The sequence below is a fragment of the Manis pentadactyla genome, chromosome 1 (assembly GCF_030020395.1).
Source record: "Manis pentadactyla isolate mManPen7 chromosome 1, mManPen7.hap1, whole genome shotgun sequence".
In the NCBI taxonomy this organism is placed as follows: domain Eukaryota; kingdom Metazoa; phylum Chordata; class Mammalia; order Pholidota; family Manidae; genus Manis; species Manis pentadactyla.
In genome coordinates this window covers 117,696,291-117,713,093 of record NC_080019.1, presented here as the reverse complement: position 1 = coordinate 117,713,093, position 16,803 = coordinate 117,696,291, and positions in this window count along the sequence as shown.

Below are 16,803 nucleotides of genomic sequence, written 5' to 3'. Positions count from 1 at the left end.
ATCCATACCCTCTTTCCTGATGCCATATTTATTTGGAGCCAGCTTATGAGAGGTGGTCTCGGAATCTCTAGCACAGCTCTGACATTTTTCTGACATTTTCAGCTCTGGGTTCCTCCTGAATTCTGGCTGTTGAGGAAGACCAGTTTGCTAGGGCTGTGGTAGGAAAGTACCACAAACTGGTGGCATACAAAACAGAAATGTATTGTCTTACAGTTCCATAGGCCAGCAGTCTGAGATCAAGGTGTTCCTCCTGAGGACTATGAGAGAGAATCTGTTCTATGCCTCTCTTAGCTTCTGGTGATTTGCAGGCCATCTTGGGTTCCTTGGCTTGAAGAAGCATCTTCCTAATCGCTGCCTTCATCTTCAACTGGTGTTTTGCCTTTGTGTGTGTGTATGTGTGTGTGTGTGTGTGTGTGTGTGTGTCACAGTGTCCAAATTTCTTCTTTTTATAAGGATACCAGTCATATTGGATTAGGGGTCACTTTAAAATGATCTCATTTTAACTTGATGGCCTCTGTAAAGATACTATCCCTAAATAAAGTCACATTCTGAGGCAGGAGATCTGAGTTCAGACCTACTTTCTTTTTTTGAGCCTCCGTGCTTTAATCTGTAGGAAGAGGGGGTTGGGCTGGTGAACTTTGAAATTCTAGCCTACTCTGAGCCTTAGTCACACAGTTAAAGCTATCATGACAGGAAAACTTAGGACTAGAACGGTCTATGTGGCTTTCTGGGTCCCTAATCTACTACAACATGACTTAGGGGCAGGGAAAAAAGGCCATAAATTGGGGCTTGGATACTGAGGGTCTTACCTTAACAGAAAGGCTTGAATGCAGGCTGTCTGTCTGTCTGTCTGTCTGTCTCTCACACACATATACATATATCCACATAGCTTTGTTTTTGGATAGGGGAGAGAGAAATTTTTAAGCTGAATTTTTTATCTCCTTTTTTTTTTCCTGGAAAAATGATGAAATCATCCATTTATTCTGGACCATTTACAAGCACTAGAAAGCACAGGAGGAACAGAAAGCTTGATCACAAATAAATATACACTGGGGGAGGGCGGCATGGAGGAAACTGTTATTGATTGGCCTTGTAAAATCTGCTGCTGAATCGATTGCAATTTCTGGAAATGCCAGACATTTATTTTGTGCAGCTTGAATAGTGGAGATAATAATAAACGTACTTATGAAGTGGGTCTCTTGACACTATTTGCTTGAGCCCCTTCTAATAACGGACATACATAATGGGTATGAGAGCTATATAAGCCATAGTGAATAGACTGCAGATTTTAAAGCCCAGGCTTGGCTGCCCACTGCCAACCTCTCCTGTGTGTGGGACAGAGCATTCGAATAAGTCTCTATTAAAGAAACACGGACAATTTATCTGCATGAAGAAATGGAAGAAGTGTTCTCATCAGCTGTGGAAAGGCAGGCCTGGGCTTGGTTTGATGCTCAGGGGAGAAAATCAGATGTTGAAATTGCTGGACCCTGTCCAGCCCTTCTGAAATTTCTGGACCTGCTCTCTTAACTGTGCTCCACACAGGCCCTCTCAGAGCTCTGTTCATTGTTTCTTCCCAATGATGGGCAGCTGACTGCATGTGGATGCTCCTTTATCCTCAGCTCCTTTATCCCTTCTACCTGTACCTTGTGCAAAGGTGTTTGGGAACAGTGCCAAACCCTGGGAAAAGGCTCAGGGATGTTACAAGAATAAGGAGGTTCCTCAACATGCTTCATCATGGGAAAAATAGCTACAATTTATTGAGTACCTATCACATGCTATGTATTTTACATTCATGGTCTCATTTATTTCTCACAACAACCCGTTGAGTTATGATTACTCTTTCAGCAACTTTTTGTTAAGAAACTGAGACCCATCAAAGTTAAGTAAGTTACCCAGATCATGAAGCTATTATAAGACATCTAGATTTGAACTCAGATCTGATCCCAAGGTCTCTATTTTCTCTGTTCTGTTTTTGCCTGCTTGATATGTAACTGGGATGGTGGAAGGGAAGTTGTAATATGCAGAGGGCCTTGAATGCCTGGTGAAGGCATGCCAACATTATTCCTCTTCAATAGAGAATATGTAACATTTCCTTTGGAAATGTACAAGACATGTCAGAGGTAAGTTTTAGGGAGATCATTTTGGTGCTTGTGTTTAGGACAGCAGATTAATTCAGGAAAACACACACAGTCTGGGGGACTCTAGAAAAAGATATAGTAGCAGATAAAGTAGGAGGCAAAGAGGCTGAGACTAGGATAGGGACATACAACCACCAAGAGGTGGCTCTTGACAGTCACAAGAGTAGAAAATGTTTCCCCTTCTCCCCACTTACTTTCATCCCTAACTCTGCCTTCCATCCCAATCACTTTACCTTCTCCTACTTTCGAATGGTGGGAGGAATCCCTGGAGAATACTCATCCGCAACATAGGCCTATCAATGCAAAATCAATCTCTATGATATTGTTTAGATACAGATGCCTACTGAGCTGGGACTACATGGCGATTACTTTTCCATCCTGCTTCCTTAATACATCTCCACTGAGTATGGTACTAATAAGAAGAGTTTGAACTACTAATTTAGATGGTGGGGAAAGGTGCTCTTTCTGTAAATTGGTAGATTTCTGAATTTCTGGCCCTGCCCCGTCTCTTCATAATGAACCTCCAGTTTTGTGAGACAGTCTTTATGACTCTGAAAGTCACAGTATGTCTTTCTCTTGAGATCTGGTTTGCTGCTGAAAGTGACTCCTTCCAATTACTCAAGGAACCAGCTTCAAGTCAATCCCTATTTCAAGAGCAGGTCCCTAAATTCCTGAAGATGGGAAGTCAAAGAGACTTCTTGGATGGACTGTCATGTGAGGATCCATGTGAGTTAATTCTTCCGATGTCCTTTGTGCATATATTCTGTACCTTACCCTATGGTCAGGGCCCATGTGGGAAGCCAAGAAGAACAACACAGGGTTTCATCCCTCAAGGAGCTCACAATCTAGTAGGGGACATGAGTTCATATTCACAAAGGACTTTCATGCAAGGCAGTATCATATCCCCACTATAGAACTGCCCCAGATCATATAGCCTAGGAGAGTTCAAAGGGAAATAGGAAAGATAGGTTACAGTTTTTGAGTGGTCCTTGAATAAGAAGTAAAAATTTTTTTGAAGCTGTATGGTATTTCAGGTGCAGAGAATGACAATAGCAAGGTGAGGCAGTGAGAAAGCACAGAGTGTGCAAGGAATCCTAGACAGGAATCCAATTCACTGAGCTCTCCAGGCACTGAAAGTCACTAGCTGTGGAGAGGAGGAGCAGGAGACTGAAGAGGTGGCTCAGAGTAAGAGAGAGAAGCTTTCAAACACAGGCAGATGCAGCAACTGTACACACCAAAATGTGACAACTTGGATGAAATGGACCAATTCCTCAAAAACTCCCACAACTTACCCAATATGATACAGATAATTATAATAACTCTATAATTATTAAGGGAATTGCATTCATAAATTTAAAAACTCTAATGAGGGAAATCTCCAGTTCCAGATGGCTTCACTGAAGAACTCTTCCAAACACTGAGTTAACACCAAAATGACATATCCCTTAGAAAATAGAAGAGGAGGGAATGAGATTTCAGGATACAAAATTAGTATACAAAAATCAATTGTATTTCTATATACTAGCAATGAACACATGGGCACTGAAATTAAAAGTACACACAAATAAGTTCACTTGTCTTTAATACAGATGTGAAAGCAATTCAGTGGGGGTAGATAGCCTTTTTAACAAATTCAATGGGGGAGCAACTGGACAGCCATAGATAAAAACAAACAAAAAACAAACAAACAAGCCTCGACCTAACTAAGTCTCATACCTTAAAACTCAAAAAAGATCATAACTTAGATGTAAAATATGGAACTATAAAAATTGAAAGAAAAAACAATTAGGAGAAACTTCCTAGGATCTAGGTAAAGAACTTAGACTTGACACGAAAAGCACAACCCATTAAACAAGAAAAAAGATAAATAAAACATCACAATTTTAAAAAAATTGCTCTATAATTTTTTTTTCCACATAAGATCCTATTAATAGGATGAAAAGACAAACTACTGACTGGGGAGAAACTTTTTGCAAATCACCTGATAAAGAGCCAGTTAGAATATATATAAGACTCTCAAAACTCAACAGTTAAAAAACAAATAGTTCAATTTGAAATCAACAAAAGATGTAAAGAGACGTTCTACCATGGAATATGCACAGATGGCATGTAAACATATAGAAAGATATTCAACATTACTAGTGACCATGGAAATGCAAATTAAAAAAAAACATGCAGTAGCACTCTACACCTATCAGTGTGGTTAAAATAACAAAAAACAGTGACCACACCAAGAGCTAGCAAGGATGCAGAGAAACTGGCTCACTCCTACATCTCAGGGGGAATGAAAAGTGACAGAGTCTCTGGAAAATAGTTTGGTAGTCACTTAAGACAAAAAGTAAACACGCAAGTCCATACATCCCAGCAATTGCACTCCTGAACATTTATCCCAGAGAAATGAAGATTTATGTTTACAAAAAATCCTATACATGAGTGTTTACAGCAAACTTATTCATAATAGCCCCAAACTGGAAACAACTCAAATGTCTTTCAATAGGTGGATAAATGGTGGTATAGTCATACATGGTATACCACTCAGCAATGAAAAGGAGCTAACTTGATACATTCATTGCCTGGATGAATCTCCTGTTAGAAATTATTCTGGTAGGAAAAAGCCAATTCCATAAGGTTACATATAGTGTAATTCCATTTATATTACATTCTGAATTGACAAGATTTCAGAAATGGAGGACAGAACAGTTGCCAGGGATTAAGGAGGATGTGGGAGTGGGAAGGAAGAGAATTTGGCTGTAAAAGGGGTGATGGAAATATTCTCTATCTTGATGGTGTTAACACTGATAAATTGATTATAATATTGTACTACAGTTTTAAAGGTGAAAATTGGGTAAAGAGCACACAGGCTCTTACAAGCATATATGAATTTATAAATACCCCCAAATAAAAGGTTTAATTGAAAAAATAGTTCAGAGGAGGCTCAAACCAGGATGCTGAAGCGATGTTGGGGCAGTTTTGGGGGGAGGTAATGGAGAAAGGTGTGAATGAGGGAACCAATTTAAACAGCTGTTGAGCTATTCTTATTCCCTCCCCCTGATCATGACTTGATTGTTCACGTGACTCTCAATGACATCACTTCTTTTTGCTCACTTATTTGATAAACAGAATGGTGAGGGACTTCCCCACCTAGTGTCCACTGTTGACACGGAGTATCGTCCTATTCTGATCTGTTTCAGTGTCTTTTGGAGGCAAATCAAAGAGACATTCCTAAGAGATTTGGAGAAGTCAAACTACCCTCTCATCAGTTCCAGTGTCCAAGTTTATAGATGTCGCACAAGGAAATTTTCTAAAACTCTCCCAGGCAGTGAGGAGGTGGTGGTGGAGGCAGTATGAGCATGAACTGAACATGAGCTTGCCTGTTAAGCCCGCAGGACTGATGAAGAGAAAAAACAGAAAGTGAGGGGACATGGGCTTCTGGAGCGAGTTTGCAGTTATTTTCTGCCCTCTCCCTCACACCCGGGGCCACACCTGCATGCACACACAACCCTCCAGGGTGAGTCAGGATGGAAAGCAAGGGTACTATGGACTCCTAAGTTAGGGAAAGAGCTGTTGCAGGGTTGAGCTGATAGCTGGGATGTTCTGTCCCTGCTGCTCGGGACAGGGCTCCACTCAGAAGGCGGCTGTCCCTGGGAAGGCCTAGAGGAAGACGGCTCAGAGGGCTTTGTTCTGTTTTCAGCCTGTAGCCTAAGTAAGAGGAGGCCTGATGAGTCTTAGTGGCCCAGCTCAACAGAAACTTAATTTTAAGATCTGTGCGCCGGGCTCAAGCTCGTGCTGACAAGTTGCTCCTCTGCTGCATGGCTCCCTCAGGAAGCCCCAGGGCAGGTCCTGGGTCAGGATCCCAGATCAGAGAGAGAGAGGACAGGTGAACGGAATGTGGCCACCTTTTCCTTTCTCTATCTTTCTGTCCACATGACCCTTCTTTATTTTTCCAGTCTTTCTCACCAACTTTACCCCCCTTTGCATGTTTGGTTGTTACTATTTTGTTTTGTTTTATATTTCGCTTGTTTGCCTTGCTGTATTTTAATTTTGTCTCTTTTGTTTGTTTGTTTGGTTTGGTCTTGGTTTTGAGTAAGACAATGAATTCCTTCCGTCCGTTCCTGGCCATGCCCAACCTCCTCCCCTGTCCCCTCTCCTTTCCCCCTCCAGTCCAGCCACACCTGACTCCTTACTATTCCTCGCACATGCCAGGAAGGCACGACCTCTGAGCCTTGGCATTTGCTATTCTTTTGCTGACTCCCCCCAACACCATGTATCCACGTGACTTGCTCATCTCTTCAGGTCTTAACCTAAATGTCCTCCTATTTTCAGGGAGATCATCACTGAACTTCCTATGTAAAATTGTATCGCCTCCCGCCCCCAATACTTCTTACCTTCCTCTCTGCTTCCTTTATTCTTCAAAACACATATAACTCTCTAATGTACTCTGTATTATACTTTTATTTTATTTACTGAGTTCCTCATTTAGAATGTAAGCTTTATGACATCAGGAATTTTTGTCTCTTTTGTTCACAAGTGTAGGTGTCTAGAACAGAGCCTGGCATAGAGTGGGCAGTCAATAAATATTTGATGAATGAATGGGATGAGGAAATGAATGAAAGTCTTTCTGGGGCTAGGTAGGACATATGTATATATAATATATATATTTTAATATTTTACATTAATCGTATTGTTAATTTAATATTTATTAAGTATATTTAAAATAAAATAGTTATATCTAATTATTATAACCATATTATTATATATTACAGTGCTTATTATTATAACTACAATAACTGTATTAATTACTTACTAAAGTCTGCAATCTTGAAAAGAACCTTGGACTGGAGTTTGAAAAGTTGGGGTCAGTTCTGGCTTCTTCAAAACCAATCAGATGAGGAAGAAGCATTTCATCTCACTGCCTATATACGTGCACTTGTGAAATAGGTATAATATTCCCTGTGTATCCCACAAGATTGTCATGAGACTTGAATAAAATATTGGATAGGGATGTGTAAAAACTAGAAAGCAAATCACATACACACTAAAATCTCTGCAAGGATGAGACAGTGTTGTGTAAATGTTTAGTTATCCTGTAATGAAAGAATTCAGAAAGCGATCTTATCATAATGGTGATAGAAACACATAATATGACAAGAGAACTGAGTATTCTGTGGAGGTTAATCTTCACGTGATACTGTGAGATTGTCTGAGAAGCTTATCTTATGAAACCTGAGTGTTATTTGGGAGCTTATCTGGAGAGTTTCAGGAGGAGAAAGGAAAGCAGAGCCCAGCCGTGTCATGGAATATTCCTTCCTTTCTTCCATTTCCCCAAGCCCTGTGCTGTTGCATTTCTTGCTGTGTATTATTGACAGAGGAAATGCTGATTCATGGGTCTGAGTTACAGGAAACCTTGTTTCCTGGTGAAGAAACAAGCTTGGTAGTGCTGCCAGCATCGTCCTTTGCCAGTTTCTTCCATGTGCTTTTCTCCAGGGCCTGCACCCAGACTAACTGAGAAACGGTAGGGCCAGGTCGGGCTTAATCAATGAGGTCACTTTCCCTGGGAACCGAATTGAGCACAGGCTCCTCAGCACGCCTCTGCTGGCCTTCGGCTCTGACCCCACAATACCTTTCCAGCTCATCTCCCACCAGTAGCTCCCTACAGCCTTTGCTGTGGACACATGTGGCTACTCCCAGTTCTTTGTGAACACCTTGTGTTTTCCAGTCTCCATGCCTTGGCTCATGATGTACTCTGCCTGGAATGGCCCCTGATCCAGTGTCGGCTCATTGAAATCCTTCCCAGTCTTCAGTCCTGCTCAGCTGCTCTCTGCTATATGAAGTCTGCTAGGTTTCCTTCATTTATTTTTATTCTTCTTAGTAGAGGGATTTTCAAATATGTATATTTAAAAAAATGTACTTACAAAAGTAGACCAATCTGTATGATTAAATTCTATGACCTCATCTCCTAGCTTCAACATGACCTGATTTTTCTTAACTAGCACTTGACCTCTCCTTCTTTAAGCTCTCGACTTAGCTTTTATGTTGTTGAACTGAATGGGATTTAATTGGATTTAAAATGCACTATTTACCTATGTCCCATAGTGGGGAAACTGAGGCCCAGAGAACTGAGGTGAGTTGTCTGATGCAATAAGACAAGTAGTGGCAATTTGAGGCCAGATTCTTCTGAAGGACCTCACAGTCTAATTGGAAGGTGTTAATAATATACTCATAACAAGTACATGCTACTAGATCTCAGGTGCTATAGTAGTTCAGGTTAAGTGATCAGTAAGTGTGTATTAAATGAACAAATTAACCTATCCAATTGACTGATAAGATGATCTCTTGAGTTTGGCACTGAGCAGTCCCCTGATCTTCTTCATCCTATAGTCTGATATCAATATGCTGAAGACATTGGAGATACCTTGTTTATGTGGAGAGAAAAGCCGTATGAAGGCAAGTAAGAGTGAAAAGTTTAAGTTTATAAATGTTTTAAAATGAGTTCTATGTTATTATTACATGGAAGAGAGAGTAGGTATATTGTATGTAAAGAATATAAGTAGTCTGAGTTAATTTGGAGTAGAAAGTAGGAAGAGAAATTAAGGGACTTGAGTGCTCTGATTTGGAGTATTTGTGTATTAGATCATTTGTGAGGAAGTCATGAAGAGAAAGTGTGGAAAGATAAAGCAAGAAATAGGAAGCCAGTAGGAAATAATGGAAATTTTTCATCTCAATCCAGATCTGGCTCAGACCTAGATTTTGGAAGTACAACAAGAGGTCATCTGGATGTCCAGTCTGAGGCACCCTGACTTTACTAGGTCAAAATGGAAGGAGAGATTTGCTCATCAGTCAAGAAACTGTTGCCAGTCAGGTAGAAAATAGAAAGTATGTGTGGATTTCTTCATAAAGTAGAATTAAAACACAATTTGAGATCCTTTCTTTGATTAAAAAAAAAGTCTCTTGAATCAGGTTCTTTGTAAGGGACCCATCTAATCCCTGCATTTCCTTGGTGAAGCCATGCGAGTGGTGGTATCTCATTGGATCCCCCAAAAAATGACAGCAGTCACACCGACACCTAGGTCACAAGGCGGTTCTGGGATTCACCATACTAATAACACGGAGTGACTTGTAAGCCATGAAGGACCCCCTGAGGTCATGACATGGGCCACCACTGAAGCACGCCAGTAACAATCTGACGACAGGTGGCGTTTGCCCTGAGGCAAGAGGGAAGCCTAAGAAAGGGACCAACAAGGGTTCTTAGAAAGATGGACTCAAGCTTTGGCTTTCAGTGTGGGCCAGAGACATGGGCATGGAGAATGCTGAGGAGAATTCTCTAACTTTTGTCCCTTCCCATTTGTCACTCTGTGTTGGGTCACGTGAGGATTATCATTAAAGGCATAAAAATGAAAATGTGGCCTATGAGACTGTTCTAGAGACAGCACGTTGAGAGGTGGGTATATGGGAGGAAGGGGGCTAGTGAGAAATGTTTTGCATTCTATAGTTAGTCTCAAATTGTGAAGAGAAGAAAATGAATAGAATTTATGGATCCTGTGGGGAGAAAAGAGGAGCTAAAGTTTAACAGGCAAAGGATGGGTATATTCCCATTTGGGCTGTGGAAGTCCTTTCAAGTTCAAGCAGGAACAAAAATACAGCTAAAAGGAGACCTGTGTTGGTCACCAGAGATACACAGGATTCCACCATAGCAATAACGGTTTGCCCTCTAAGATCCATGAGAACACATTTCCTCATAAGCAAAAATATCCCTCCCTGCACCCCACCAGACATATGCTCACCCACCACTTGATTTGCTTAGTGAGTCTTTCTTCAAGGGGATGTAAGTCAAGTGTGGCTCAGCACTAAGTAACAATTACAAACTCCAAATGTGATCTTAAGTATAATAAATCTAGATTTAGCACCAGTGAGGAGCTGGGCACTTGCTCAGGCCTGTGAGGTACAGACCTCAGCACATGATTTGAGCCCTTGAAATGCTTACACCTTAGCAAACTTACGTGGTTTAGAGTCTTCACAAAAAAGAAAAGGTAGGACTTACTTTTTCACCTCTAAAGGAGTCATCTCCTCCACAGTCTCTTTGCTAGGGGTCAACAGTGTTTCCAAGTCAGAAGCATGCAAGGAGAGGTCAGAAGGGCATGGTCATTTAGGGCCTGGGAGATTCTCAGAGAATCTCAGGTGAAGGCCTCCGTCTGTGGAGCCTGCATCACCAGGAGGGAACTGGCAGGAAGGAAGCGCGCTGGCTGTGCCAAGCAGAACTCATTAGTGGTGGGGTTAATCCCAAGGTTAATGTATATTCGTTAGGCTTTTTTGTTTCCTGGTGTTATGTTTCCATTCCTAAACTGAGAGTTGTTCTGTAGGCTTTGGCATGGATTTAGCTGCCTTCTCCCTGAAATGCAAGGCCAGCCTGTGTACATAAACTTCTGAGGTCTTCCTTAAAAAGGCTACGTTTGAGTGTTGGGGTCAAATGATCAGGCCCAGAGAAGGCACAGCAGGAATGAAGGGTCTGCACTGATTTGCCCTGTCAATGTTTAACAAGTGACTCTCAGGGGAAAGAGCCTGACTCTAGGGTTTGCTGGCATCTGTGGTGTGAAGAGTCCCACCAGGACCAATTCAAGCTACCGACGTGATGGGCGCTGCATGTGCAATTGGAAAGAGATGCCCGGGATCAGCTCTCGGGTGCTGGGAGGAACTGCTTCAGCACACCACCAGCCAGCAGTCAGAACAGACACAGCGCAACTTACCCGGAGGAGCAGAAGGAATGGGAACTCAGAGATGAGATGAGGTGGTTAGGTGGGTGTGGGTGTGGGCACTGCCCACAGCACATGAGAGCGGCAGGCAGTGACAGGCCAGGTGCAGTCGGCCTCAGGCCACCTGTAGTACATGGCCACCAAGGGAAAAACAGCTACTGGAAACTGAGCAATACAATGTGTGAAACTCTCTGCGTTGTTGCTCATTCCACAGAGTCTCTGCCAGGGTATTTTTATTCCTATTTTACAGATGAGGAAAATGGCTGATTGTGTAGGAAGAGGTGAAGTGAGAATCCAAATCTGGGGTCTATTTCCATTATACCATCAGGCCAGGGAGAAGCTGAGAACAAATCCTTCTCCTATACTTGTTAGCAGGATATATGGCTGCTGGTGACCAACTCTACTTCCTGGGGAGGCTGACAGCTTTGTAGAAATGGGGGTCCACAGGGATTCGTTATCAAGGGTAAGATGAATGGCTGGATCTAGGATGCAAGGTCAGAAAGGATGGACTTGATACTGGGTTACAGTAAACGCCCTCAACCCAGAGCAGAGCTGAACATCATCAAGTTGAAAATTCTCTGAGCATCTGATCAGGGTGTCAGCCCTTGAGGCTTGTGATGAAGGACCCTATGTAGGGTGACTATGGATATCTGTGTTTTATATAGACAATACAGTGTCTATAGTGCTTCAAAGCTAATGAAAGTGCAAACGTGTTTAACTTGTACATTACTTATGACCCCATCTGATGCGAAGACACAGTAGAGGCTGGTGCACCACTGTGCACCACTCAGGGCATAAAGGCTGGATGAGGGGGTAGCTGCATGGTCACTGTGGAGATACAGATCCAGGTGAGTGAGGTTTTGCAAGTGGGATGCAACAAAGTCTCCAGAAACTGGAGAGAAATAGTGGCCTAAGAATGAGACCCAGAAGTAGAGAGGGAAGGATGAGAGGAGAGCGAGAAGGGTGAATTCTCACTTCACCTCTCCCTGCACAATTGGCTGTTTTCTCTCTCTGGGCCTCATTTTCCTTATTTAAAGAAAATCAGAGGAACACCACTTTCCAGGTGGCGTATCAAGAAGGCCCAGCTCTGGGAAGAGCCTGAAAGGCCTCCTGGGACCCAATGTGGGGCCAGATCAAAAGCCAAGGCTGGGCAGTTATGGGTCCCTGAGAAATCAGAGTTCACATCATTGGTATTTCTTACCTGTAGATAGTTTATGTTCTTAAGTTGCTTCCTGGATAGGAGAATTTAACTGTATCTTTTAACTCTCAGTACTTGTGTGTGTTAAATTACAATGGCTCCAGGCGGGAAATTATTGTATTATTGAAAGAAAAAACAGCGGGAGCCTAGAGATGTGCAGTCACCATGGGTGTCCTGTCTAGAAAGACGGACCTCCTTTTACACTCTTGGGTGCTAGTAGCCAAAGTCTGTGGCATTTCATGGGTGATTTCACTTGCTACAACCACCGTATGAGGTAGGTTCTATTATTATCCTCATTTAAGTCATAAAGAGGCTAATAGGTGGCAGAGGATTTGAACCTCGAACACTCTTCTGAGCCAGAACCTATATCGGTAGGGTAAACCATACAAAATGATCTTTCAGGCTGATTGCTGGTAATTCCACGTCATGCTCTTGGAGTACTGAGTGCGTCCCAGAAGTACACAGACCCAGACATCAATCTCAGCTGCCATGTGGTGGCCTTTTCTGCCACATGTGACACAAGCAGTAGGAAAATAACTTTTTTCCAGAAGCAAAGGTGATGAACATGTGAGATTTTCAAACTTGCAGACATTTGCTGAATGGGTTCCCTTCAGGTAATGGATGCTGGTTAGCGACCTAGAAAGGGATCCCCACTCGGGGAGCGAGGAGAGAGCCCACTGGTTTCTGACACCTCGTGTTGAATAGATGGTGAGCAAAGAACTTATGCTTATGTGACATTTCACACTGAGGTTTCATAATAACCAGGATCTCCCTTGGACTCACCAGCCAACAGCTTGGCACATGGTTGAAATTTTGGACCAGAGCAAATTTTGGCAGAGGAAATGGTGCTGAAGTGGAAGAGTCGTCATTTGCCCCAATTATTCTCCCACTGACCAAAGCAGGTGACTTCAGGGATCTCACTTAGGATCCCCAGGGCCTCTGGTAAGCGGGCAGATTCATTCCAGCTCTCTCTAGATAGCTGGGAGGATCTCAGCAGCTTAGGGAAAGTAAGTCTTTGTGTGCCTAGAAAGAGAAAAACATGTCTGAGGTGAGAAACAGAAAGTTTAATCTTGTAGGAAAGAGAGGGACGCAACATGGTGGCCAGCTTGGACATCTGGAAAAGCTCACTGTTAGCAGGTCAGTGATGGGTCAAAGGGGACAGTGGGAAGGCACTCCCGACACTTTGCCCAGACCTGGCACAAGGCCTGGAGTTTCACAGAAGCCACCTCCCGCTGCCTCTGTGTGCTGACTCCGGCTTTCACCTGCTGCGGGGGTGATTAGTCGCAATGCCCACCACCGCAGCTGCCGGCTTCCTGCCCCTGCTGCCCCGGCCTCTCTCAGCCTCATTCCTCACGACCTCCTCCCCTCTCTCCTTTCTGGAACAACTGTGCGTAATCCCTTCTCCCCTTCCTTCCCGCTTCCCAGCCCTCCCACCTGCCCCTTCTGATTCTGTGCCAGCAGCTGGTCAGTGAGCAGTGCCAAAGCAAACAGATGTGTGTGCTGGCCGGCACGTGTTACCGGCTCCCTGTCCAGCCCCGTCCCTGACCAGTGCTCGCTCTCAACTGGTCAAAGGCTGGGCACTGCCTTCCAGGGTGCCTCAGGGCCTGGGCAGAGAAGTGGTCAGGCCCTATGGCCCCCAGTCCTCTTTGTCTCCCTTGTCCTTCTCTTGCTGTTCTCTCCTTATTCCTCTTACTTCAGCACTTCTTTCACCTTCTTTGTTGCTTGTGTTTCATTTTTGTTTTTATTTGAAAGAAAATTCTTCCTCAATAATCAAACTCATGTATCTTTTAAGGACTACATTAAGAAAGAAGGCAAAATATGGTCTTTTAAAATGGGTTTTAAAGTTCAAGTTCTCCTAGGTACAAAAAAGACATCACAAGAGACCTGAAACCAGCCAGAAGAATAACAGCTGGCTTTCACCGCAGCCCGCCCAAGCCCAGGATCTTAAAGATGTCACTTCCTTCCTTCCTTTCTTAGTCAGTAGCATGCAAAATTCATGGTAATTCTCAGAAGTAAGTACCCTTGCAAGCAAGCATCCTTGATTTTTCTGTACAGTTGGCTAATTCTACTCACTCCCACCTACCTAAGTGGGGATGACTTGAGAACAGCAGCAGTTAACCCAAAAGAGCCCTGTGATAGGTCAAAGCCCTCAGAAGCACCAAAGTCTCATGAAAACAACATTAGTGGGTCTAGCAGAGCAATGTGAAGATTGCTCAGTGTTTTAGAGAATATCTATGTTTCCTTATAAATGCAAGAAGCCAAACAGCTTACTTTCCACAAAGCTGCTAGCTGAGAAACAGTCCCAACAGAAATGGAAAACAACAAACAACAGTAAATTTTTCCAAAATAATGGTCTTAAATGTTGATAATGGTTAGTGCTTACCTGATTGTCTCAAAATTCCAGTCATGGATGTCTTTTGCATTTGTCAGTTGAATAACAAGTGCAAGATTACCGAATGAGGCCTCACGTTGGTTTCTATGTATTGCTTAAGAGAGCGTTGGCATTTACGAAACCCTAAATTATAATGCTTTTTCCATTTTGCCCCGACTTCCAGGAGGCTCAGAACTCAATCTAATGCCTAATCCAACAGTTATATTAGCCTTTGCCATTTCTTTTTGCTTTAATCTAAATCCCTTAGTCTATTTTTTTATTCCTCGGTGTACATCTTGTGTGTTAGAAATCTTCCCAAATTATTTATGGGCAAAAGGGAGATGTACAAAATAAAGATAATGCCATAAAAATGACTTCTAATAATGACGGTGATGATTCATGACACTCCACTTTCTACCTTTAATTAGCTATTTATGTACTTTTGTAAGGCCCTCATTAGACTGCAAATTCCCTGCGGGCAGAGCTGGGCCTGCAGAACACTTCATCTCCCCCAGGGGATGGGTGTTCAGTAAGATTCTGTTGGTTAAATACAGGCCTAGGATTGATTTTAGAGGAAACTTTCTCTTCTATTCCTTTCCTTTTTTATTTCTTCAGAGAAGACTATTGATGCAACTTTTGCAGTCAGGCAGCTGAGAGCTAATATATGGGACTGCTCCTGTGGTGCTGGGTGACAAGTTATTTTCTCCTCTTTCTCCTTTGAAGCCCATCATAAATTTTTTCTTTCTCTACATCGTTTGCTCCCTCTTCCTGAATAATAGTAATGTTCTCCTACATAAATAATAACCACTTACATTTACATAAGCACCCGTAACATCGGCACATTCCTTCCAGAAGGGATTTGGGATGGGCATCTTAGAGGATTTTTCAATTTGATAATGCACTCTGGGAAGCAGTGGCTGCTGCTGTTGGCTAATATTTATTGCGTACTTACCATGTGCCAGGCACTCTGCAGGGGGATTTTGTGCATCGCTTCACCTAGTCCTCACTGTGGTTCTGTGGAGAAGTACTGCTATCACCCCCACTGGCTGCACGGGGAGACTGCGAGCTCTGGGACTTGCCCAAGGTCACCCAGGCAGGGGGCGCAGGACTGGAATCTGAACCCTTATGCCCAAATACAAAATCCAGGCTCCTTCCATCTTAATACTCAAATCCCTCTGGATTGTGCCCAGGGAAGCGGGCAACACAGGTGGGGTGATTAACGGGTGTGCAGATGAGCAAGAAGGGAAAGATGAGGAGCACCGACGGTGCCCAGGCAGGTCCACTTTACTCACAGCATCCTTTTGGGCCCCTGCAGTCATCCAACAAGACAGACATTGGTATCTATATGGCAAACAAAAGCCAGAAGAAGTGAGCGCTCAGCTAATTTGCAAAGGCATCAGACAAGAAGGTGGGATTTGATCCCAGGTCTGTTTGGCTCTAAAGTCCATATTGTTCCCACTGGACATGGGAGAAACTGGCCCGTGTTCACATGGTGGGTTACAAAAAACATTAAGGTCGGGCTAAACTGGAATGCTTTTAACTGCCCATTTCAGGTTCTGGTGTCCTGCTGGGGTCAAAAAGTGCAGTGTCTGTCTGGTTACTGCGTGCCTTTCCCATGTGACCTTGAGGGTGGGGAGCTTCTTATTATGACTTCACAAAGCAAATGCAATTGAATTTCCGTCTCATTCAGAGCAGAGAGAGAATAGCTTTGGGAACGAGGCTAGTTTGAAACAAGGGCTCCTGAAGCTAATTAAAAGCTAGGCTGGAGCTGTGCTTTTCATTCTTTAAGAATGTTCGACCTCATTAAATAGGAAAAAGCAAGTGGAATTTTCTGATTTTTTTCAGGTTCTGCAGGGGTTGGGGATTCTGAGCAAGGGAGACACATTTCTACGGCCCGTACAGTGCCTGCAACACCGTTGCTGTTGTGATGAAGATTTACCCTCCTCAACTGCTTATTGCCCCAGGAGAACAGCAGCTTGGCACAGCAGATGCAGGCCGCTCTGCTCCTGGCTTCAGGCTTCCCATCCCCTGCACGCCCTTCTTCCGCAGTTGCCGAGCACAGAGAAAGTGTTTTGCAGGCTCAAGATGGTGGAGCAAATGGTCGGTCTTGGGAAAGGCCTCCCTTGGGTTCTTTCACAGACACCTGGAGCTAACTTGAACTCACAAGCACAAGGCTCCAGCCAGAAGAAACAGAAAAACTTCACTGACTTTCTGTGTGGCCTCTGGGTGGAATAGAAGAGCCTAAAACCTAGGCCTAATATTTGGATTTGGAGTCCGCGGTGGCCAGAAGTCAGTCAGGGGCCGTGTGCTCAAGGCTTGAAGAAGCCTAGGACTTTGAAGACACAAAAG